The following is a 26,846-nucleotide window of genomic DNA, read 5'->3' on the forward strand; positions in this document are numbered from 1 at the left end:
AAATGGGGATTTTAAGTCGGCTTCTTAATGCCTGGTCCTTCCTATTCCAAATTACTGCCCACCTCCCTCTGTCCTGGGGCCACGGAGTCAGGGGTTTGTCCCCACGTACTGTTAGCAGGGCGAGTTGCTTCAGCGAGTGGCAGATTTACCTAGAGACGTCCTCTGCCCTCAGAAGCCAGTTAGACAGCGGCTTCTCCCTGCCGCGTCTCCACCTTCCTGACTATTATATTGGTGGGGAGATCAATGGGCCCAACAGAAATTTTACTCATCTTCCTTCGTCTGTGGGGCATCTTGCTGCCCCTGCATCCCGCCAGCTGTGGATGTAACCCTGGAGCTGGCTCCAGAGGGAAGCGAGTGTGGGACAAGGGACTACCAGCCCGCGCCAGAGGGGCCTCCTCTTGGCTTTGTCAACATTACACTGGAAGGTATCACGACATGTGCCTCTACATCACGGATGTCAGGGATCAGTAGGCCCCATGGGAGGTTGGCAGGTGGGAGATGGGCAAACTAGAGGGAAGATAAAAGCTTGGCTCCACCTAACTGGTCGCCAGAACTTTTTGTTTTAAATTTCCCTTATCACATACCCACAACACAGGGACAAATGTTCATCTGTTTAATGTCTGTCTTTCCCCACAGTGAGCTCCACGAGGGTAAGAGACTGAATGAATGAATGAATGAATGACTATGAAGGTAATGGGGAGAGATGTGGGACATGGACTCAGCTCATTTCATGCTTTTATGTAACAGAAGCCGCTATTTTAAATTGAAATGTACTCATACAGCCCCTGAAATACTTATCACAAAGAATGAAGTGATATCAATACAAAAAAGAAGCCATTAAGTCCATGAATAATTTAATCGTCTTGGGATAATTTGTCTCCGCATTGGAAATTTGGATTAATTGCCTTTGTGCCCAAACTGACTGAAATGGCTCTGTTTTTTTTAATTGTATGTAGACGTTGCTTCTGGCCTACGTAGATACATCCTGGGGAGGGCTGTCCACTCTCTGAAAGAAACTCCTGATCTCAATCTTTTGGAGAAAAGCCCTTGGAGAGCGTTCAGTCCTGGTGGGGAGTAGTTCGGCCGCAGCAGAATTCTGGGAATGCCAAGTGGGTAGTTGCAAAGATTTGACCCCGATGCCCTGCACAAACCTAGCAGCCACCTACTGCCAAAGCCCACCAGGATGCAACTGTTCTGTAGATGGGTGCAGGTCTCTGGTCCCAGCCCTTCTCTAGCTCCTGCAGATGGCCATCCCCCTTCCTTCTTCCTTCCAAGTGGGGTCACCCGCTGACCCAGCGCCCAGAGATTGGGCCTACTGCCCATGAATTATTTTCCAAGAGTGGGCACATCACTTTTTCATGGCTGTTAACCATCTCTGAATAGGGCATTTCAACAGATTAGTGCTTCTCCTGACCAACTAGATTCTTGCTCAGAAAAGCAGCATTAAAGTTGCCCGATGGCTCCTGAATAAACATGAGCCCTGGATGAATTCCTTTTCTTTCTGTCCAGTCTTGCATGCCAGCTCTCATATCTTCAGCCCTCCCGTTTCCTAGGGATGAGCAATGGCGGGACTCCAGTGCAGGTGGGCGGGCACCCATAGAGGGTCACCTGGATGAGACCCAAAGGGTCCACTTACCCTTTGGGGCTTGGACCTGTGGCATTTGAGGTTCCTGCCTCCACCTGTAGGAGGCTTCTGGGTCTCTAGCAAGACTGTAGCAAGGCTCAGTCAGACCTTCCAGGAACCAGCTCAGCGGCTCACCTCCCTAAGTGACAGTCGCTGGGGAGGGATGGGCACAAGTTTAGGAAGAAGAGGGGCTTGTGAAAGCAGCCCCTGTGAGGAACCCATGGGGATGAAGGTACCAAGAAAGGCCAAAAGGAACAGAAGAGTAGCCCCAAGAGTATCCTCCTCCAGAGGAGGGTCAGAGCACCCCTGGGGACTGGGAAGGCCACCTACCTGAGTCCTTCCCTGGATGGCCCAGAAATTGATACTCCCTGGATCAGAAGGATTTCAAGTTCAAGAGATTAATCATGGTATCAACAACTGAGCACACACTGCTGCCAGCACCCATCCCATCTCCCATCAGGGCACCACCGCTCCCCAGCTCCCCCCAGGATGGTGAAGACACGTCTTTAAAATGTCACAGGTTACATCCCATTCCTGTTCCGCTCGAGTTCCCCCTTTAGCCTCTTTTGCCCTGAGATTTATTATTCTACAGCGATTGCGTTGAATTGCATTTGAAATCAATTAGCACAGGTACTCAAAGATGAATGCTTAGGCTCTGAAGAAGGGCGATGAAAACATACCATTTAAATAGAAATCAATTTTCCTTTCATGTATTTCTTCCTTGCTGCTGCCCCAAAATTAATAGTTTTTAGATATTTGTGTGTAAAGGGGAGACTTCTTTCACATAAACCACTTCCGCCACCGCCTCCCCCCCCGGCTCCTCACGCTTGCACTGTAAGGCATAATCCCCAGCTGGTAATGTCACCGTTTAGCTGGCTCCACGGAGAAGCAAGCACGGCAGCACTGGGAGCCTGCTTAGCATGGGGGGGGGAGCTTTTGTGTTTTGTCAACAGCAGTTACAGTGTGCAAGAGGCAGCCATTCGGTGGCCACATCACATGTCAGAGCAACAGACAATAAAGTCCCTACAACCCACCCAGCCTTCTCTGTGCCTCAGTCTTAATCTGAGATCCTGAGGGGGACAATTAGACTCTTGCAAGTGCCACTCTAAGGCAAGTGTGGGTGTCAGAGTGGCTGCAAAGAGGAGAAATAAGGAGAGAATGGGGCATTGGAGTCAAGGGTAGAGAGATGGTCAAGTTAGCTCTGATCTGGTTCCTCCCTCCTCCTTTTCTACTTGCCTCCTCCTGGAGAGCTCAGGCACTTCCTGTGTCCCAAGCACTGGGCTAAGTATTTTCTGTGTTCTTTCTTGAACTCCTCCCCAGCTGGGTGAGGAGGGTGCTACCCTTATGCCCATTTTAAAGACGAGGAAACTAGCCCAGACAGGTGAAGTAACTTCCTCTAAGGTTGTGAGGGTTCAGTGAATGGGTGCTCAGCTATTTGGTGAAATAGGATTCTGGATGTATACGTGAGGGTACTGCTGGATGAGATCAGCATCTAAGCTAGTAGACTGAGTAGAGCAGTGTGAGTGGGTCCCATCCCAGGAGGTGGACTACATAGAACCAAAGGCTGAGTAAGAGACATAAGATTCAAATGCGGTTGTAAGAAGTAGCATAGGGAGATCCCCTGGACTTCCTACCAGGTCTCCATAATAGTAGCATATTGCAGAACTGTAGTACGATGTCACGACCAGGATATTAACACCGAGAACCATTCCTTTTGTTTTCTTTTCTTCAAAGAAAAACATACAAATTGAACCTCAGTGAAGGGTAGTAAAGTTCAGATCTATGATTGTGACCAGGGCATGTATTCACCACACTTGGCTTCCTATTACAAAATGGCTTCCCTAGATCTGATGTCTACATTTGTATTTTAAAATTTGTGTTTTCTGTAGGCTAGCTCACTGTATTGGGGTGGGTGGTGGTGGTAAATAAAGAAATGAAAGAAAAATGGCGATTGCTAGCAATTTGAGATAGCTGTGTGGCTGGCTGGGCTTTCTAGGCCGTTGCTTCAAGCTGGCTACTGCTGCTCATGCATAGGCTGATGCAAACTCAAACGTTGGACTTTTGAGGCAGGTGCCATGTCTTCTCAGGGGAGTGACAGGCCCGCTAGATGGGTGAGCAGGTCTCCCTGGGTGTGTGTCCTCCCTCCCCTCCCCGACGTCACCCTCCAAGGGCAGAGAGGACTCAGAGGGCTCTGACCCTTTGCCTTTAATCTTAGACAAGTTGTGGCCTGGCGGAAGAAGAGCAAGGAGCCTCATTGGGGTGCTCTGGACTCTGGATTCTAAAGGATCTGACCAACCTTCCCCCAGTTATATTCCCCCAAAGTTGGGGAGGTTAGGTGGATACACCATCTTCCTTTAAGTGTTTTAGAACCCATCATGGGAAGAATCTATTGCAGGTGGGGTTGATCGTTCTCACTCTTCACTGAGGTTCAATTCATATTTTTCCTTCCAAAAAGTGAAAGGGGCATGTTAAGCTTTGGCTCTCTGTGGGAGTTTTAGATATCTTTTTTTTTTTTTTTTTTATGCTAGAACTTTAAAATGTGCTCCTTTAGTTGTGCTTCCAAGAACACATATTTCTCTCCTGCCAGCTCTTTCCCAAGCATATTGAATGGAGCATTTCTGTAATTTCACTGCAGAATGTAATTATTGTTCAGTTCCATTTCAGATACATCTGGCACTCATTTTCTGTCTTCATCCTCCCTCATTAAAACATGTCATAAAATGAAGGGGTTGGCGCAAGTGGGAAGAAAAGCATCTGGGGACCCAAAGGCAGCCTCTCTTCATTAAAAATGTGTCGGGAGCCCTGTAGGAGAGCCCAGGGAGGCACTGGTTGGAGTTCTGGGCTTGTGAAATCAAACTATAGAAGAACTTAGGGCTTTATCTGCTATGGATGGTAAAGACTGAGTCAATTCATTGGGCTCACCCTGACCTTAACTTCCTGTAAAACTGACCATTGTATCTGAACCTGAAAAAGTATTGACATGCCTATATTTTACAAAGCTGAACCAATTCTAGGGCCAGGCAGCATCATACAGGAGTCCCACTGAAATGTTGTAAGGGTCCTTCCATCCTTTGCTGGGGAGGCATGACCTAAAATCTAAGATAAAACCAGACCCATATGGCTAAATGAAAAAGGCTGACAGTACTGAGTGTTAACAACAATGTAGAGCAAATGGGACACCCATTTGTAGGGATACAAAATAGCCCAGTCACTTTGGAAAAGTTTAGTAATTTCTTATAAAGTGTATACTTGTTGTGAAAACAATTTTAAAAAGAAAATATTTATTTATCTGAGAGAGAGAGACAGAGCACATGAGCATGAGGGCAGGGCAGAGGGAGAGGGAGAGAGAGAATGTCAAGCAGAATGCTGACTGAGTGCAGAGTCCTACATGGGGCTCGATCCAATGACGCTGAGACCTGAGCCAAAACTAAGAGTCAGGCGTTCGGATGACTGCACCACCCAGGTGCCCCAAACAATTCTATTTTTAGACATAAGCCCGAGAGAAATGAAGATACATGTTTACACATAGGCTTATGCATGAAAGTTCATAGCAGTTTTATTTAAAGTAGTCAAAAACTGGGGGCAACCCCAACTTCCATTAACAGATGAGTGTAGAAACAGATTATGATATATCCATTCAATGGGATACTCTTCAGTGTTAAAATGGAATGAACTGATGTATACAGCTGGATTAATTTCAAAACATTGTACTAAATAAAAGAACCCAGACACGAAAGGCTATGTGATTGCATTTATTAAATTCTGGGGAAATGAATATAATTTCCAGTGCCAGAAAATACATCAATGGTTACCTGGAGCTGGAGTGGGGAGAGTGACACTCGACTAGGAAGGGGCTTGGGGAACTTTTGGGGGTGATGGGAAAGTCTCTTCTCTTGATTGTGGTGGTGATTGTATGTGAAAACTCATCAAAATGTACATTCAAAATAGGTGGAAATTTCATTTTAAAAATGGAGTCTGTGTCTCATTGTTCTGGGAGATGAATTATAATATTGAGATGGAAAGACAGCATTAAAATTCTTAGTATCTGCCCTTCATTTCACTGAGGCAGAGGATAAGAGAGGTTGAGACTTGCCAAAAACCTTATTTGGTTTCCTAACTCATGATACAGTCTTCTTTCCAATACATCAATCTGGATTCTCCATCAGAAAGTAAAAATGAAATACCCCCCAAATGCTAGCATGTTCTAGAAATGGAGGACTTTGCACTGCAAAGTTCAGCATGGAGGCTCAAATGTGGGCATCTCCACCTATCTGGAAAAGTCACATCCCGAGGTCTTCTCTCCCCTTCTCTCTTTCCACCTCCTAATCTTCCAAATCCGCAAGACTGGCCTCATAGGTAAAACCTCCTGAGGTCACCCCAAAAACTACTCGCTCTTCTGAAACCCCTCAGTGGGTTCACATGTGATAAGTGACTGCAGCAGAGTATCTCGATTTGCAGTTTAGTTCTTTTATCACTATTTTAACTTCTATGTTGTTGTATCTTGTTTCACCAACTACACTGCCAGTTTCTATACAACCAGGGCTGTGTTATGAGGGATTTCATATTCTTCACATGTGGGCACACAGTAGGTCCAATGGATACTTCTTGAATAAATGAAATATTTTTCAAGGACAGTATCTATACCCAGTGTTCTGGATGCTGAAAAAGGTGCTCGCTTCAGCAGCACATATACTAAAATTGGATGCTGAAAAAGATACAGGAGAACGGGATATCTGGTCCCTCGTCACCAAGGAGCTCAAGTACCAAGTGTCTGGAAGCCAGGTTTCAAAGAGAGAGACAATGTTGAAAGCACTAGGAGTGGTTCTCGATTCTGGCTGCACAGGAATCACCTGGGAAGTTTTAGAATATATAGACACCTGGGTCTCACTTGTAGCTATTCTGATATAATGGTCTGAAGGGGGACCTGGGTGTTCAGAGTTTCGCACATATCCTTAGATGATTCAAATATGTAGCTGAGGAAAGAGAAGTTATAATCTGCTCTCTAAATCCCGCTCATTAGCAAAAATGAGACTGGGTCCCAGGAGCCTTCTCCAACTGGGGCTGGGGTATCAGAAGGGAGTCAACTCTGCCTCCTTAAGTTTCAAAAGGAACTTCACGACGACGTCCTCTCCCAACATTCGCTCCACCAGCTGCTCTATTAGCATTTCCAAGAGAAGACAGAGAGCTCCAGAATGTTCATTAAAGGCTTTGGCAAACTTCAACAGACAAGATTAGAATTTGACAAGAACTCATTCCTTTGTATGGCAAAGAAGAAAAACAGCTGATATTTACAGCCTTGGGAAGCTGCTCCTTTAAGAGAAGTACAGTATCAGGGCTTGTTCATGAGTTAGATGTGCCTTTCTACTCCATGCCCTTGAGAAGATTGTTCCAGGAGACTCAAACCTTGTCCCTTCTACCGTAGTACCGCATTATCATTTGCCATTATAGAAGGACCTAAAGACCCAGCCAAAGTCAGACTCATCACCCCAATACCTACAGAAGGAACCAGGGATTGGTAGACTCCTCTCTGGAGTTCTTCTAAACTCAGATGTCTTTCTTGGGGATCTGGACTATGTTCTAGCATTCTTCGCTCCAGTTGTCTCAGCCTTCCAAGGCCCTGTTTCTCAAGGCGCACATTACAGTCACCTGCGTGACTTATTAAAAATAACATTTTTGAGACTCACCCCAAATCCTCTGGCTCAGAGATATTTTGGTGGGAGGCCTGGAATCTGCATTTTCAATAAACTCCCAAGATGATTCTTTGCCTTCTTAGGTGTGATGAGCACCGATATAAAAGAGTGAGCACTGTACTTGGAGTCAGAAGGACTGAATGTGAGTTCCTGACTCTACCACTTACTGCCAGGGCCAGTCATCTGAAACTCCATAAGATAGGGCTAATTGTACTGTGAGGGGTAAATGAGATACATGTGAAAATGCTGCCCACAGTGGGCCTTGCATACGTGTTAGATGAATCTAAAGATGACCCTCTGCTTGATTTATTTATCCTTAACCTTTTATTATGCAAAGTTTCAAATACGTACAAATGTAGAGAATCTATAGCATAAGGAATCCTCAAGTCCTCATTAATCAGTTTCAGTAATGATCAACTCATGGCCAATCATGTGTCATCTAAACTTCCTGCTTACCTGCTCCTTGAGTAGATTTTAAGTAAATCCCAAACGTTTTTATGATTTCATCCATAAATTTTGCAATATGTATGCTTTAAAAAATTATCACATCTAAGACCTTAGCATATTCTCTTAAGATCATCAAATATCTTTCAGTGTTCAAAATTATCTGATTCTTACACATACGTGCACACTTGTGCACACATGAGATAATTGGTTGACATTTCACACACACACATACATATATGAATTTCTATTGGTTGACATATCTCTTATTTCTTATTGATATAAATGTTCCTCCTCCATCTCTTTTTTTCTTGCAATTTTTAATGGTTTTGTAACAGGAAAAATGATCTTCTATAGCCTTGGTTCTCAAATTGTGATCTCGATTGAATGGGAATTTGTTAGGAATGCAAAATCTCAGGTCCTGCCTCAAATCTACAGAATCAGAATTATCTGGCCCCCTAAAGTTCTCCAGATGATTTCCATGCGGGTTAAGTTTAAGAGACATTGTTGATTGGATCCCCCCTGGGTCCTTAAGTATGGTCCTCTCTTTTCTACAGTTAATGTAATTTGTGGTTAAACCTAAAGATTTAATCAGTCATGGCTTATATCTTTCCCTCTTCCCTTTCTTCTTTTTCTCTTCCTTCCTTCCTTCTTCCTTTCTTTTTCTTTTCTCTTTCTTTCTTTCTTTCTTTTTTTGTAGACTACTTCATAGGTAGGGCTATTAACCCTCTGCATTAGATCACATCTGTTCTGTACTCTATCTTACCTTTCCATGCAACACTTAGAAAATGGATCAGTCAGTGTTTGCAGGTTGAAAAGTAAATTTCTTGCCTAATATCATTCTGTATTATTCTAGCTGCTTTTAGCACAATTTCTACATACTTCCTTAATTATTCCACTTTGAAATTAAATTTTCATCTGAAACAAACATGAGCCTATGACTTGGGAAACTGGAATATTAACATCCATTAAATTCTTACCATCTTCTAAGAGATTCATGTCTACTTGCTTGAGCCACATAGACAGGAGCATTGGTTACCTTTATGGAGTCATTTAGGGTGAACTTGCAAAGGACCCCTACCTAAGAACCCCACTGGCTCACCATACTGCTGAAACCTCACCAGCTGGGATTTGTTCCTTTGAGTTTAAGGCATCAGTTCTCCCATTAATTAGGTTTAAAGTGAAAATGCTCTGAGGGTAACAGATACCCATTTTCAGTCACCAGCATCCCACTGGCTGTATTAGTTCCTTAGGGTGGCTGTAAAAGATTAGCACCAACCTGATGGCTCAGAACAACAGAAATTTATTCTCTTTAGCTCTGGAGGCTGTAAGTCTGAAATCAAAGTCTCAGCAGGACTGTGCTCCCTCTGAAGGCTTGAGGAAAGAATACTTCCTTGCCTATCTCAGTTCTGGTAGCCTTAGGCATTCCTTGGCTTGTGATAGCATCGCTCCAATCTCTGCTTCCCTCTCTCTTTACATGGCTTCTTCTGTATGTCTCCATGTGTATCTTCTCCTCTTCTAATAAGGATACTAGTTGTAGGATTTAGGGTCTACTCTAAATCCAGGATGATTTTTTCCTGAGATTCTTAACTCATTACATCTGCAAAGACTGTATTTCCAAATAAGGTCACATTCTGAGGTTCTGGGTGAGCATGAACTTGGGGACGAGAGGACAACCATTTAGCCCTACATTGGCAATTTATTTCAGGGCCAGGTTGATGAGGAAAGGTGTGGGGGAGGTTGAGGAGCGATCTGGGGCACAGTTAACTGTCCAGCCGAAGCCCCATATATGGAGTTTGCCCAACACAAGGGCCTCCGTGGACTAGAGGGATAGAGCAATGCCAAAGAGGGAGAGGGACCCACAAAGGAAGGCCAGAAGGCCCTGAGATTATCTGCACTGACTTGGTGCCCATAACAAGGCATATCATCATCTTTTTTCACTTTACTCATCCTGAGTCAAGATGCAGTTTTTCACAAACTCCATATTCTGAATATTCTGATGATTGCTGTCCAGTTAATGCACAGCTCGTTGCCTGATAGGTCCTGGGGCATCACTTGAATACTATTCTTAATTTAATAATAGCTACTGGCTTTCATTTTGCAACATCTTAAGATCGTGTCCATTAAAAAGTTCTCTTTTTCTTTTTCTCTCTCCTCCCTGCTCTGTGCCTCTTCTTTCATAATCAGCAGTAGGGAAGTGTGCTTGCTGTTTGAGAATGCACAACTCTTTGTTCTCTGTTGTCCAAGCAGCTGTAGCTTCGTGATCATCAGGAAGCGGACTTCTCAGCTTGGTCAAGAATTTGAAATGTTGACGACATCACCAACCTCTGTTTCTTTGACTTGACTTTTCTTTCTTTGAATAACTTCCTTAGCTTATTCCATTTGTCACATTAGTTGAGTACTTGTTGTATGCAGTTTACCATGGAGATTCAAAGATGATCACAGCAGAGTTCTGATCTACAAGTATCTCACAACCCAACAACCTGTCCTGAGAGATGAGCCAGGGACACAGCCACGTATCTATAAACCCAAATATGCATGTAAGAAAAGATGATCATATTTAAGGCTTGGAAAGAAACCTTCCCCACCCCATCTTCCTTGATGTATTTGGGCCATAGCATCCCTCCCAGACCCCAAAGTCCCTCCATTCTGGAGACGGGTTGAAGTACAAGGAGGCAAGTCTATCTTTTCTGCCTCTTAATCTCCCTGAGAGAAAGATCTGCACATTGTTAATAATAACTAATATTTAGTAAATGCTTACTACACATGAGATACTGCTCTCAGCATGTCATCTGCATGACTTAAATGATCCTTACTTCATTTCCATTATCAGGTAAGGAAACTGAGGCATGAAGAGATATGCTATGCCCCAAGTTCACACAGCTAGAGAGTGAACCCACATGCCATTTTCTCTTAGAAATCAGGGCTTTGGGCAGCCTGGGTGGCTCAGCAGTTTAGCACCGCCTTCGGCCTAGGGCATGATCCTAGAGACCCAGGATCCAGTCCCACATCAGGCTCCCTGCATGGAGCCTGCTTCTCCCTCTGCCTGTGTCTCTGCCTCTCTCTCTCTCTCTGTGTGTGTGTGTGTGTGTGTGTGTGTGTGTGTGTCATGAATGGATAAATTAAAAAAAAAAAAAAAGAAATCAACAGGCTTTGCCTGTTTGCTCTAGTGTTGGCTGGTTTCACTCAGCCCCATAAAAGCCCTTGAGTGAGAAGATAACTCACCCTTTATAAATAAAGGCAAACTTGTCTGAGGTCCAGAGAGAGCCCTCTCAAAACAGAAGAAGAGGCTCTGAAGACCTTATACCAAGCCTCTTATAAAGGGCAAATGACTAGGGGCCAAGTGTGAGCCACCTGTACGCACATTGTTGATTCCCACTCTCCCAGTACCACCTTACTCAGGTCTCATGGTCACACACCAATGGTGTGGTCATGGCTGGTCAAGAAGAGAAAAGAGCGTTGAGGACAAGGCCTGTGGTACATCCCCATTTAGGGGTGGGAATGGAAATGTAAGTAAAGGAGAGGAAAAATGTTGGGAGCAAGACAGAGCCCTGTCCTGGAGACCTGGAGAGGGGAGTGGTTCAGAAAGGAGGATGTGATCATGGGTCCTCTAAAGGCAAAGAAAGCAAAGAAGACTGAGAAACAGGCACTGGCCCTGGTTGTTAGGGCCCTTGGAACCTTCAGGAAGGCTGACTGATTAAAGTGTTGTGGGTGAGTCTGACCGTGGTGGGATTGAGGGGCAGACGGTGAATGGTGACAGAGAAAGATCTAAAGATTCTCTGCTTCTTTTGGAAGACAGAATAAAAGGAAGAAGAGAAAGATCTTGGGAACTTGGTGGAGGGGCTAGTTGAGATAAGGCATGGTCTGAGAATGATTTGTGTAGATGTATCATGGGGCTAAATAGTGGAATGTAGGCCTGGAGGCGGCAGGGAACAGGAAATGTCTGGAATGCCCAATAATAGGCCAATACAGCAAGGCACATCCATATGCTGGCATATTTTGCAGCTGTGAAAAATTACATTTTTGAAAGATATTTAACAACATGAAAGGTATTTAACATGAAAAGTCTTCCAATAAAATAATATAGGGAAAAGAAGGATGAAAAATGACGTTATGCTTATAAGCATCCTAATAAAGAAATATTTTCATATTCCAATTTTCAAAAAATCTGTGTTATGATTCCAATTTCCTTGAAGATGTGTGGGTATTTGCACTGGCAGGAAATACACCAGAATGCATGTGACTTTTAAAAATTATTTTCTGTATGTTCCAAATTTTCTAAAAACAAACATGTGTTCCTTTTACGATAATTAAAAGGAGTACAGATGGCTGGTAGCTTTGGCTAAACTATTCATATTATTGTGCCTCTTACTCTGTTATCTCACTGTCTGGAAACAGAGAGGAAGTGGCTTCCCCAAGGTGAGATATGTGAAGCAATGGGACATTATGTGTCGGTCAACACACTGCGTCCCTGCAGTGGGGCTAGGTGATGGGGTGGGAGGAAATGGGGAGCAAGCAAAGAGCTTTCACATCTGGCTAGAGAAAGGAAGAAGCACACAAGAAGAAAACAAGCTCTGGCGACGTGGCTTTGCCTTTTCAGGGAAGGGGTCCACTCATGAGGGCTGGAGTTAGTAGAGAAGTGGGACCTTGGAGAGGGAAAAAGCCACAGTGATGTGTCCATTGCTTTGGGCAGGAGTCATTGGCTTGCACAGGGAAGCCTGTGTGCTGAGCTGCAGAAGGGAAGACTCCATTCAGCTGTAAGTGGAGGAGCCACCAAGGGCCTGGCACCTGCTGGAACTGTCCGGTAACTGCTTTCCTCAGCCTGATGGTTCACACAGGGCAGTGAACTGCTAGAGAATGGGGAGTGGGGGCCCTGGAGGGTGGGCTGCTTCACTGGCCCAATTCTTCCCACCACTTATGCTCTTCATTGACTCTGGAGGAAAGACAGTGCCTGAGAGGTGACAAGAGAAGGAGCAAAGCTCAGGTGGTACAGGGGGAAAGGGAAGGGAGCAGAGGGCTGGGGGATTTGCTGTCAGACAGACTTCATCTCTAATAAACTAGTGGGGATAGGAGGTGTCCTGTGTCATTTGTAGGCATATGAGTCACACGGGAATTCTACGTCTACCTTCTCTTTCAGTCTTTGACTTGCGTGTTCCCCACCACAGAAACAACTTTTCTTCCCTGCTTTTCTATCCATTCCTTCCTGACCCTACCCACCCTGGAGTTGGGCCTGTTTCCTCAATTTTCTACCACTCTGGGCTGCTATGGGCAACTCGGGAAGAATGGCCATGCTTGGACTCTATCAGCATCTCTGCTAAGAGTTGATGGAGAAGGCAGATCTTGTAAGCATGTCTTTTGGATCAAAAAGGCAATGATAAGTCAACATGGCTAGGCTCTACTAACCAGTTATCCAATCAAATACTAATCTAGATATTGCTATGATGGTATTTTGTAGACATGGTGGCTGACATCTACAATCACTTGCCTTAAGTAAAGGAGTTTACCCTTGATAGGATGGTGGGCCTCATCCAAGCAGTCAAAGGCCGTAAGAGCAAAACCTGTGGTTTCTTAAAGAAGAAATTCTACCTTAAGACTGTGGCATCAACTCCTGTGTGAGTTGTCAGCCTTGCCAGTCTGCCTTACAAATTTTAGATCTGAGAGCCTAACTGTCACAATGGTATGAACCAGTTCCTTAAAATAAATCTTCCTATCAATCTAGTATCTATCTATCTATCATCTATCTATTTATCTGTCATCTTTCTCTCTCTGATTCTCTCTCTCTCTCTCTCTTTTACCTTTGTGCCTGTCTGTGCATGCCCATAGGCACTCTCTTTCCTATTGGTTCTCTCTCTAGAGAGAGCCCAGACTGATACAGCCTCCCATTGGTCAAAATTACATGGAAGCCAGCTGGCAAAGGAGCCTGATAAGTTTTCAGATTTCTGTGACTCTCTGCAGAATAGGAGAAGGCCAGGAAATGAATGTGATTAGCCCAGTCTCTTGCCCGAAATGGCATTCCGAATTCTTCTGTTGAATATTTTCCTGGAATGCTCCTTTCTTCTATAGTTCCCAGATGTTTGCACAGCAAAGAAGCTAGCATTTCTTGAGTATTTACTATGCACCACGCCCTGTGCTAAGTAATTTACATATATTATCTCATTTAATCCCCTTGACTATCCAGTGAGGCAGATACTATTATTATCTGTTGTGCAAATGAAGGAACTAAGAAGTAAAGGCACTGAGCATTCCAATAACATGCACAAGATCACACAATAGTCCAGCCTGCTGGCTCCTTCCTTTCAAACCAAGGAGTAGAGTTAGAAGATCATCCGTCTGTGCATCCCACAATCCTGGGTTTGAATCTAGGGTCTACTATTTATTATCTTTGTAACATTGAGCAAAACCATGAACCTTGCTCAGATTTCATTTACTCTTCCATAAAATGGGGTGTGAGACAGGGTTGAAAGGATCAGAGGAGATCATGTCTAAGCTAATACTCCACCCACAGAGTGCAACACACACCTAAGCATCTTCACTCACTGTTCTACCCTTTTTTCTTCACTCAAAGGAGTTACCCTATGTCTTTCTCATTTTACTTAACCACATTCTGTTCCCATTTGTATTGTCATTCACCCAGCATATGCCACCTGATGTTGTCCAGCTTGACACCCAAACATGGTGCTGTCTTGGGCATGCCACCATCAGCCAGTCTGAGGGCTGGAAGGAAGCAGGGAGTGATTTGCTATTGTCTGGTGCTCATACAGTAAAAAATGCAGGTTGGGAGCTTCCCTAACCAGGATTATAGCATTTTCCAGAAGCACTGAATTTACCTCCAGCAGGCTCTTACTGGCTCCTTTCATTGAATAAAGGGTTTGTCTCTACCTCCTCCTAGCCCTGTAAACCTGTGTTCACAGCTAGCTGCTTTCTTGCACACAGTGCATGGATCACGCAATAAAACATGGCCTTTTGGTTTCTTTTCTCCAAGTATTGATCACTGTTCTGAATTTTCTATTCCAGCTTTGTCCTGCTATGATTTATTTTTAAAACAGGAGGCAGGCCATTCCTTCTCAAGCTTCTCTTCCTTTCTTTTGTTGTTTTTCATTTTTGCCTACCTACTAAGAAGAGAAAAATAGTCATAGGATCTTAGGATATTAGGGAAATAATCCAGGCCTGTATTTCTCAAACTGGAGGATACATACCTCTGGGGGATCTGTGGCCATGTATCAGGGTATAGTTTTTAAAATACAAATTAAGTGTGGAACAGCTTTCTGGCGCATCATTTCACCCAAAGATTCAGCAGAGAATATTTTCGTGTTAAAACAAACTAAGATTTATTATGGAGTTGATTGCAAAATCCACATGAATTTTTAGGTTAAAACTTAAGCCCTTACCTCAAGGGCTTCACATGGAGGGATGGCAGAGTAGAGCACACCAGCTGTTAACACCTGCAGCTCCCAGGATGCTTATGACGGGCTTATTATTCCAGGCTGGAAATCGAAGGCTTTTTCTTTTCATTTTTTTTTTTTAAGATTTAAAAAAAATTTTTAGAGATGGCAGGAAGGGCAGAGGGAGAGGGACAAGCGGACTCCATGCTGAGCACAGAGCCCTACACAGGGCTTGATCCCACTACCCTGAGACCATGACTGAGCCAAAATCAAGTCAGATGATTAACCAACTGAGTCATGCAGGTGCCCCTTGAAGGCTTTTTCTGAGCAGAAATTAAAAGGCCCAGAGAAAAGATTCCCTTTAATAACATTTGGGAAGTCCACTTCCCAAATAAAGAGGCAAGGTTCCCACCTATGATTTCTGCCACACTTTTAAAGATGAATGAAGAACTCAGTTTCATTGGAGTCTTGGATGTGGTGTATCAGCACTAGCTTCATCTCTGCCTCCTTTAAATTTGTGTCTCTGTACTCTAGAACCTGGCAAGCTAACATCGACCTTCCTCAGACCTCCTTGCGGCCAGAGTGTGAGAAGAGATTTGGTTCCACCAATAAGAAGCACTTGAATAATTTGGGAGAATGGAAGGAAGATAGAGACCATCTTCCTGATGCTTTGGGATATTTTTCTGCTGGCAAACAGGGTATGGAGGAGTCCTGCAGTAGCCCTCCCAGGGCGCCTTTCCAGCTTTGTGGCAAGTGAGTAACTATTGAGCTCTTATAACTTGTGGTAGTTTCCCAATTCTTGGATTGCATCACTGGCAAAGTGTTCTTAAGTGTAGCCCTTCTCATGGCAGCCTCCTGGCTCCCTGTCTCTCTGTATGGCAAAGTAGTAGTTTTCTGAAGTTACTGAGAGCTCAGCATAGAATCCTAGAGCCCAGTCTTCTAGCCCGTCCACTGATTTTGAAAGAATTCAGTTCCCTGTATTAAATTCCTTTCTTCTTTAATATGTAGATGGATTTCAGTTTTATGGCCTGCTGCTAACCCTTGAGCAATACAGTAGTAATTGGACTGTAGCTAAGACTGTTAGCTTTTTACTAATATCTATTGTCTTTAATTCTGAAGCTCCAGAGTTTTAGCTGAATATGTGGCTAGCTAGTAAGACTTTTTAAAGTCTCACTTGCAACAAGATGTGACCATGTGACTAAGTCTGGGCCAATAGGGTGTGATCAGAAGTGATGTGTGCCTCTTCCAGGTCATGCACACAAAAGGAAGGGGCAAGTACTCTCTTCCTCTTTTCCCCTTTCTCTCTGGGTGGGGCGCAGGTGGGAGTTTAGGCAGCCAACCTGGACCCTGAGACGAAAGGCATATTTTGAGGATGCCAAAGTCACATAAGCAGGATAGCCTATGTCTGGACAAGTATGTGACCGGAAAATAAAATTTTATATTGTATTTGGGGCTTGAGAGAACTCTGTTACAACAGCTAAGCCACAAATTTAACATGTATAACCCATCATTCTGGGAAAAAATCCAATAGGAAAGACAAAGACACAGTTAAAAGGAATTTAGAAAAGAGAGACAATGCATGTAACAGAAGAAAACTTTACAAAAACAACAATAACCCATAGTTAATATTCTCAGGAGAAGATGAAAATATATTGCATCCAGAGAAAAGGAAAAGCGTGTAGTACTTAAAAAAAAGAATGTTCAGAAATTTTAAAAATCAAATAACCAAAATTTTTTAAAGCAGGAGATAGATTAGAAAACAAAGTAAGGAAATCTTCCAGAAAGAACAAAAGTCAAATAGAAGGAAAAATGGGAGTGAAATCATCAGAAAATTAGGGAATCATTTTAATGGGTCTAAGATCCTACTAACAGGAATTATTGTGAATGAAAACTAAAACTAGAAGAGGTAAAATCATGGAAAACACAAAAGAACTTCTGTCCATGGTAGCATGTGAGTTTCCAAATGGAAAAGATGGAGAAAGGGCTCATTACAACGAAACAAACCAGTCTCCGAACACCTGGCAGCAAGAGATCCTAGGGCGTTCAGGAGGAAGAACACGCTCACACATAAAGGCATCAGAATGATATCAGACTCCTCAAGAGCCACTCAAGAAGCCAGAAGGCGCTGGGACAACGCCATCAAAATTCCAAAGGAAAGTGATTTTCTGTTTAGAGTTTTCTGTCTAGCCAAATTATCACAAAAAATTTGCCTATTCCAGGGGAAACTATGTTCAGACAGGCAAGATAGGAAATAGCCTTCCATTCATCCTTTAGAAGAAAGCTATTGAAGTGTCATCCTCCCCAGTGAAGGAATAAGCCAAGAAAGAAAGGACATGAGATCTAGGAGACTAGAAATATGGGAGGGGCTGTGAGGAGCTGTTGAACTGGTTCTCCCCAGAACTCATATGTTGAAGTCCTCAACCACATCTGCAAACAGAGGTAGTGCAGATGTAATTAGTTACTATGCAGAGGAGTGTGGACCCCTACCCCAGTCTGACTGATGTCCTGAGGTCCCAGGTCGATTACATGCAATGATGGGAGCCGTGCTGCCACAAGCCAAGAACTATCAGAAGAAGGAGAGAGGGCTGGAAAAGATGCTTCCTCACTGCTTTCAAAGGGCGCACAGCCCTGCCAATGCCCTGCTGTCAGCCACCTAACCTCCAAAACTGTGAGCCAATAAATTTCCATTGTTGAATCTCCTCAGTCAGGGGTGCTTTGTTATGGCCGCCCAAGCAAACTGATATGGGGGCAGGAGAAAACTGATGGATAATGGGAGGAGTGGCCCCAGAATGACAGTGGGGTAGCAGACCTATCTGGAGTGGGAAGTAGGAGGCTCTAGAAATGGTGTATTCAGGAGGAAAGCCGCATTTGCGTATTATTGATTCTGTTTTCCCAAGTGGAAAGTAACAAGGGAAAAGACAGCTCTGCTGGTGACTTTAGGAAGAACTAGGGATGGTACACAGAAAAACAAACCGAGCAGAACCAAAATCAAAAACAAAGAAAGGCAACAACAACTCTTGAGTCCAAGATACACACAAAAAGACATATAATTATAGCACACTACATGGCCTGGCAGCGAGCAGTAGCTACCTGAACTCTCGGACTATTGAATTCACCAGAAATGATGGTGTAGCCATACTGCAAGGATGGAAATGTGGTCAGGGTTTGGCAAATGAGAGCTAAATTGTTTTAGCCCATAATAAAAACCAACAAACAATATAAAAAATCAATAAAATCAAGAAGTGCAGCATAAGCATATTATTCGAAGGTAAATAACTAAAGAAGCAGCTAAAAGAGTTTTTTTTTTTTTGTTTTTTTTTTGTTTTTGTTTTTTAAAAAAAGGCAGCCCAGAGAGCAGAACTTGGGGATGGGAAGGATTAGGGTCAGGGCCCACTAGTTTTGGATAGAAGTCTTTTAGGACTCTTTAAAGTCTTTGGCTGTCTCACTTTGAAATAAAAAAAAAACTTTTTGAAACACAATTTTCCCTTTCCTTTTTCTTTACCAAGAGGGGAGGCAGAGGTAGAGGTGGATGTGCCTCACTTATCACGCTTAGGCCCTTGGTGGCAGTTGTCATACCCGATAGCAATCTCTTCAGTTCCATTTCACGTGTTGCCATCGCACAAAGCGATTTTTTGTGCCCTGTTCTACTTCGTTCAATTTGTTATGAGATGGATGGTTTGCACTATTAAAATTTTATCATCTAGGCTATAGAGAAATGGGTAATCTGAAGACCATTTAGTTCCCTTCTGGAACTTTCTGTTTCTCTCTCGATTTTGAGAAAATGGCAAGCATTGGGCAAACAGATCCTGCTTTTGACGCTGCACACACCCAGTCTCAGTTACAGTATCCATATAAAACTGGGATTTTTGAAGAGATGGACGAGCAAACTGCTGGGTACTTGCTGGTTGGCCGTTTGTGGTGGAGGAGGTGGGTTGGGGTGAAGCTCCCCTGTGCCAGCCTCCTAAGGGTGCAGCCCATCTGCAGAAGCATCCACCCATCCATCCATGCAACAAACGCTTATGAAGCACCACCGCACAAACACAGGGGCACAAAACAAATGTTTGTCAAATAAAACTGCGTGGCAAGAAACGTTTAATCATTGAGGAGATGGAACACAGAGGAGGAGAGCATGGCAGGGACTGGATCCTCTGCCATGTCGTGTGAGAGCTGCCAGGGTTTTGACCCCTGCCCTGAACCAGAGCAAGCTGGCTTGTCGCTGAGTCCGTCACGTGGGGCAGAAGCAAATGCCTTGCTGAGGTCCCAGGTCGATTACATCTATTGCTTGCACCTTATCTACATGGCCTGTCACTCTATCATAGAAGGAAATTAAATTGGTCCGACTTGATTTACTCTTTACACGGCTGTGTCCATAAGCTCCCCAGGCCTTGCCCCCTTCTGGCTGACTGCACATTGATTGCTTGATGATTTGTTCTAGCATCTTCCCTGGGAGCCAGGTTAAGTTTATCGGGCTGTAAGGAAATGTGGTCATCTTTTTCTGCCTCTTAAATGATGGGCATCATGTTTGTTCGTTGTGACGCTCCCAAGGTAACACCCTTTCTCTGGGGAACACTCAGAATAATTGCTGGTTCCTCCCCAGTGGTCCCTGCAAATTCCCCACGTCCACTCCATTGAGCGTCATGAGTCCCCGTGACTTCTGTTTCAGGCAGCGTCTTGCAAAGGATGCTCTGCTGTATTCCGGGTATGCGGCCCGGGCACGTCACATGCGGTGGGACTCCGGGCCTGGAAAACAAACCCAGGGGCTGAAGACAAAGGAAGCCTACGGGACTCATCAGCCAGGGTTGGGGCTGCGGATCAGAAAGCCTGAGAATTATTGGGAACCGGTCCCACCAGAGACAAAACGTCTGCTGTGGTTACTGAGTGTAACCCACAGACCTCACATCACCGTAGAACAGCTTTGGGTAAAGACAGAGGTAAAAGAGACGCATGAAAACCTCTGCTATTTTGTTACCTGCTTGCCCCCGTGGGCCCTAGGGAACAGTATTTTCCTGGGTTTTTCGTTTGTGTAATGTAAGTGAAGAAGACTTCTGGTAAAATTTCATAAAAGCCTGTCTGGCCTTTCTGCTCCTGTGCCTGCGTGGTCCGGCCTCTTCCTTGTTCCTCGGTGGTCTGGCCTTTCCTCCCTTCCTCCCTCCTTCCTCCTTCTGCTCCCACCTCCCTGCCCTGGGGGCCAGGAACACAGCACCTTCTTGCTACACATCCCCTTCTTGCCACATCCCAGTGTTCTTCTGGATTCCCCTGAGCCAATTAGTTAAAGGACGTTTGCTTTTTCCCCTATTTTGTCACCTATTTGATTTTTTTTTCTCTATTACATAGTGAGAAACTTCCTATGAATTCCTTCAATTTATAGAAATCTGCTTTGTGAGGGTTCTCTCTGGGTGTCTTCTCCTTTCTTCTCCATGACCAACTTGTCGTTGGGATCACAGAGTTTTGTGCCTAGATCTAAATCTTGAATCCTTCCCCTTCAAGGAAATGAATCAAGATAAAGTAAATTGCTCGTAATATATCATTAGAATTTAGTGAGTCTTGTTCTAGCTTATTCTGTGAATATTTTAATGTAGAAAAGATTTTCTGCTCCGAACGTACACACACACAGACCCCAAGATGCCAGCCTTGGGGGTCTCATTTCCCACATTAGCCCCTAGACTTATAGCTTAACTATATGCTTCACTGTCATTAAAGGAAATGGTTTAGATTTTTTCCCATGAAGGAACCAATAAACTCCAACCATAGCCTAAAATTTTCTTCCAGCTTTATTTCTTTCCAATATTCTCACCTCCCCATCCCTCTTACATGCAATGTCCCCCACTTCTCCTCTTCTAGCTGATCCTGGGCAGATGAAACCACCTGTAAGCACTGAGGCATGATAAAAGCCTTGCTTGCCCTCCCAACCCCCCACCACTGCTCCCACCATGTCTTGTCCCACTACCTGGTCTTCCTCACTAGTGCCATCCTCTTGAGAAACACCTAGTCTCCAGAAGGCTATGTGCTACATTTAACTCAGCAAACTACTATCATGCCCTAGAAATCATTTATTAGGACTCTGAATAATTGGGACATGAGGCAAGTAAATTTTGATGATTCGAGAAGAAAATTGCCATCTGATGTGCCACTTGGGGAGGTAAGGTCAGGGTGGGGAGTGGTATCAGGGGGTGAGTCAGGGGTCCTTGAAGCTCCAAAACAGGGAGCGGGAGAGTGAGGAATCAAGAGGGTAAGGGACCAGATTTGCTCTGCCAGTAACACTCTCGGTTTCTCCATAAAAAATATAAAAGAGAGATGAGGAAGGCCCATTTGGTGATTTGACCCAAGCCACACCAACATAGGGTAGTGGGTAGACATCTTCCTGAAATGGCTTTAGGTTCATTGTTAAATTATTGAAGGGATGGGATGCCAACCGCTTTACTGGGAAGATGGAGAGCCTTTTCAGAAGGCACCAACGTGGGGAAACCTGTTCTTGCACTCAGCTCAAGTTCTGACCTTGTTTCCAGTCAATTGCTAGTGTCAATAATGATTCCTCCCTAAGGCGGCCGGCTTTCCAGGGGTGCTCCTCCATTTTAGTAGTTTGCAAAGGGAAATTAAAGTAAAACTGAATTCTGCTCACCTTCCTTCCTCCCACCCCAGACCAAGTCAATGCTGTGCAGCTGGCTCAGTGACACTCAACTTTGGCTGCACATTATAATCACTTGGGGAGCCTTTAAAACTGCCACCCCAAACCACTGAAATCAGAGCCTCCTAGCATGGGGCCACAGCACTGAAGTTGTGGAGCTGCCCAGGGACTGCAATGTGCAGCCAAAGCTGAGAATCGCTGAGTTGCTGGTCTATATTTTTGGGTAACCCATCCTAAGTGGGGCCTGGATGCCTACCAGGTATCCTTCTTCCTCTCACCGCAGGGCATTGGCTGCTGATCTTTTTGTGTTCATGTCATGCTTAGGAACCCTGAGATTTGTGGCAGCACACTTGAAGTGACTCAAAGACCCAGAGTAACACTGACCAGCTGGCAATTAGCACAGCCAGCTGGCACCTGTTATTTCGGTGTCTCTATAAGTGGCTATAAACGCTGTTGGGTGAGTTGTCATTCCCCACTGGGCTGGAATGTCTTGGCTCTATCTGAGCCCTTGTACACTCTCGAGGCAAATTCTTCCTTGCTCCAGCGAACACTCCTTTCTTTGGCATCAGCCCAACGTTATGCTATGCTTCTTACCTATTCCTCTTGACAAGTGTTACCCAGTTGTACCCTATGGGATTAGAGCCACTCATATTAGAGCCACATGAAAAGGTACCAAAGTAGCATCTTAGTGGTACACTTTGATCAAAATCTAGCACACTCCTATGAAGAGGCTTGAAAAATGAGCTACAACATGGGAGTTGAGACCCCCCCCCCCAAGTCTAATCACTGAAATCAGAATCTTTTCCTATCTCTGGCCCAGTTCTTCCGTTTAGGCTAGATGGGTACTTCCTGGCTCCTGACTCCTGCGGGCTCTGGCTCCCTCCACCCTGCCGGATGGTCCCATCCCATGAGGAGGTGTGTGCAGTAGGTTTTCTGTCTGAACAGGAAACTACCCCTCCCCAGAGCTTTCCTTGCCACTGTCTACTCCCTGCTCCACTGCCTCCTGGCCTGATTTTTGATGCCCGGCCCCACCTTGTCCCTTGCTTGCCTGGCTTTTCTTCCTGTGCATCCACTCCCACCCTGATCAGCAGCCTGCAGTCTTCCAGACTCCTCCTCCCTGGGCCTGGATCCTGCCTGCTGCCCTTGGGCTCGACTTGCCTCTCCTGGCCTGACTCCCAAGACCCCGCCACCACCTTCAGACCCCCTGTGAGAACGAGCTATCCCCAGCCAATGGTCGACTCAGAACCCTGCTTTGTTCTACCATCTGTCTTGTGAGGTGATCATGTTGGTCCCTCTGACCCAGAAGCCATTCTCTACCTTCACCCTGATGGCCTCTTTTGCTTCCTTCTCCTGGCCTTGCTTTCTCTTTATTACCAATCATTGCACTTCCCTCTTCCATCTGACGCCGGACATGATGCGTAGAGTGATCTCCAGTGGTGGTGTCAGCAGAGACACTTCAGTCCTGACTTCTGCCTCGCTGCCAAGGACTGGAGTCCCACTTCGGGGCAAGGTTGTGCTCTAGAGCCTGAGATGAAGACCTGGAAATCAAATTTCTCAGAGCACTCCAGGTTTTTACTTTTCTCACGGTTCATGGCTGATTTCTATGCAGAAATCCCAAGCCCAGGACAAACCAAGAGGCTGACTGAAGAGAGTGAGGAGCTCAGCCACAATGAAAGGCACAGGTCCCAGCAGCTGTGTCCTTTCCTTCTGATGCTGCACCTGAGGTCACCAACCTGGTAGCCCCAGGACTGAAGGAACATAACCATCTCCTGAGACCTGCACCTGGCCATGGGTCCATAGTGTTGACCAAGAGGCAAACATTCATCCCCTTCTATGGCTACCTCAGGCCCCCCGAAGCAAGGAGGAAAAAAAAGATGTCTCCCCTGGGCTGTCACAAGGAACCCAGGTATGAAGCTAGCCCCTTGAAAGGATGCTCAGTTTCTTCTTTTACAGCTTTGCTGCGGCCCTGTGAGAGTATTTTGACCAAAACAGCTAGGCTTTTGAGAAGGGAAGAGGAACACTGCTCTGCGTCCTGCATAATAGCCCTTTCTTCTCTTAGCTCCTACTATCTCCTCTGTAGGCTAAATAATCCCAGCTTCTTGTGGAGAAGGTGAATGAGGCAAAGACAGAAATCATTGGAATGTTGGCACTAGAAAGAGCATCTGGGCCAAGACAATGATCTAGAAGGCAACCCCAACCAAGTGGTACCATCCGCCTGGAGAGCCAGTCAGGAGGTTGCCACGTGGACTGATCACAGAGAGTGCAGTCATCCATTACCGATGTCTGCCGTGGGTGCAAGAATGGAATCAGGTGCTCTATATCTACTTGCTCTGACTTGGCCCAACAATTTCATTTCCAGAGAGATGAGATGATTTGCCAGAAGTTACAAAATTAGTTAGTATAACTGGTCATTGATCCGATATTACTGACCTCCAGCTCGTTGCCTGCAGGCAGTGATTTTCCATGGTATGCCATGAGGTGAAGTGCCCATATGGTTAAGTGCCCATGTGGTAGACATTTCTTGTGGGAACTGGGCATTCCTATGAAGACTCAGTATCCCCATGGCTCTGGGTTCTCTGTGGGGAGATTCTCAGAAAAGCCAACCATCTTCCTCCCTCTCTCCCTTTCTTCCTCTCTTTCTACCATTTGAGGCAGTATTTGTCTTTCTTTGTTTGGCTTCTTTCACTGAACATAATGCCCTCAGGGTCCACCCACGTTGCCACAAATTGATAGGATTGCCTTCTTTTTCATAGCTGAATAATATTCCATGGCATATATACCACATCGTCTTTATCCCTTCATCCACTGATGGACACTTAGGTTGTTTCCATGGCTTGGCTACGGTGAATAATGCAGCAGTGAACATGGGAGTGCAGACATCTCTTCAGTATCCTGGTTTCATTTTCTCTGGATATACACCCAGAAGTAGATCATACGGTAGCTCTATTTTTAATTTTTGAAGAACCTTCACACTGTTTTGCATATGGCTGCACCAATTTGCATTCCTACCAGCAGTGCCCAAGGGTTCTCTTTTCTCCACATCCTTCCAATCCTTGGTATCTCCTGTTTGTTTCCATGATAGCCCGTGATCCTCATCTCCTCATATCCATGCCCTGTCCCCTCGTGTGTGGGCTGGATTTGGTGACTTGCTTCTAAAGAAGGGAACGCAGCGGAGTTGATAAGATGTCACTTCTGAAATTGGGATACGAAAAACTCGGGCTTCTGTTTTGGGTATTCCCTCGCTTGCTTTGAGAAAAGCCAGCCGCTATGTTACGAGTTGCCCTATGAAGAGGCTCTGGTGGCAGGGAACAGTGGGGGCCTCTGACAAACAGCCAGGAAGAAATTAAACCCTTCAGTCCAATAGCCTACAAAGAATTGCATCTTTCCAAGAACTACATCAGCGAGCTTAGAAGTGGGCCCTCTCTGGGGCAGGCCTTTGGATGAGACCATGGTCCCAGCTGATTTTTGACTGTGGCCTTGTGAGACACCTGGGCCAGAGGCATCTAGCTAACTGTGCCAGAATTCTGACCCACAAAAACTCACAGATAATAATTGTTTGTTATTTTAAGCTGCTTAGCTTTGTGTTAATTTGTTACACGGCAATAGAAAGTAAGACACTTATGTAATGATATTTTAGTAATTACTTTGTAAAAAAAAAAAATCCTAGGGACAAGTCTGTTGACAAATTTAGCCCTAATTCCTTAGCCTCTATTCCCTTTCTCCCATCTAGGGCTTTCTCCCTGATGTTGTTAAACTAGTTAAATTCAGACATCTGGGTTCTGGTCCCCAATCTGCCACAGAATCCCCTCCCACTGTAAGCCTCAGTTTCCCCTTCCTGGTGAAGGTAGGGTAGGCCACAACCCCCAAGGATTTGCTCGGCCCCTATTTGCATCCATCCTCCCTGCTCCATGGAAGGACTTCTTTCAGGGGTGAGTTCTATGCCTCATCACCTTGCATTTCTTCTTCTTTTCTCCCTTTCCCCCTCACTCTAGATGTACTGATGAAGTCTGCATTCTGGAGAAAATGAGCAAAGCGAAATGAAGCAGAGATGAAGCTCAGTCCTGACCCATGGAATGCAGAGGTACCAGTTAGCTTTAGTGTCAGATTTGTTCTACCCTCTTCAGCCACTAAAAAAATAGGAATAAGAATTTTCTAAAAATACAGCTGCAACCAAACTACCACGCTCTGCCTCAAACCTCTCCTGAAATTCCCAAATCTGGAGAAATCTGTGCTTGCGGCCTTGTCTCTGGGTAAAATATGGTCCTGCGCAAGAAAGAGGGGCCAAGAAGAACTCCTCAAAGCCTCCAGACTTTGAGTTCTCTGGCCTTTGGGGTCTCGGCTGGCCAGGCCTAATGAAGGATTAAATGTGCCAGGAATGCGTCCTGTAGTCACTAATGGAGTTACACACGCTGAGGGAAAAGAGAAGAAATGAATACCTCAAGCTTCCATTCTGCAATCCCAGAGCAGGGATATGCTCAGGAGCCCAGTTAAATGTGACAAAAAATGCCGAGTGCTGCAAGCCCTCCAGAGATGGGGAAGCAGGTGATTTCCCCTCCAGAGTGGCCCATTGCATAAACCCTAAGACAATCCCACGACAAGCATAAAATGGTATATTTCGAGGATAATTAAACACTAAATGTTCACCAGGACAGAGACCTAAGCGGGAAGTCATGGGATTATGATCCTTGCAGGAAACTGATGTCATAGCGGGCCCACTTTTTGCTGTATCTCCTCGGATGGTTTGGACTTCAGGGATGCTGCCGAAGCCAGCCAGTTAGTATCTGATTCCTCCCGTGATGACAGTCCCCTTGTCTCTAAGCAAGATCCTTACCTCCCTGTGAAGTTGCAATAACAATAGAGCAAGAAGAAGAACAGCTGGAGAATATATTCGTATATATAAAATCTTATTTAAAGTTTGAGCATCTATGGAGGGTGCCTGGGTGGCTCAGTGGTTGAGCGTCTGCCTTTGGCTCAGGTCATGATCCCAGGGTCCTGGGATCGAGTCCCGCATCAGGCTCCCCGCAGGGAGGCTGCTTCTCCCTCTGCCTGTGTCTCTGCCTCTCTTTCTGTGTCTCTCATGA

The sequence above is a fragment of the Canis aureus genome, chromosome 1 (genome assembly GCF_053574225.1).
Source record: "Canis aureus isolate CA01 chromosome 1, VMU_Caureus_v.1.0, whole genome shotgun sequence".
Classification (NCBI taxonomy): Eukaryota; Metazoa; Chordata; class Mammalia; order Carnivora; family Canidae; genus Canis; species Canis aureus.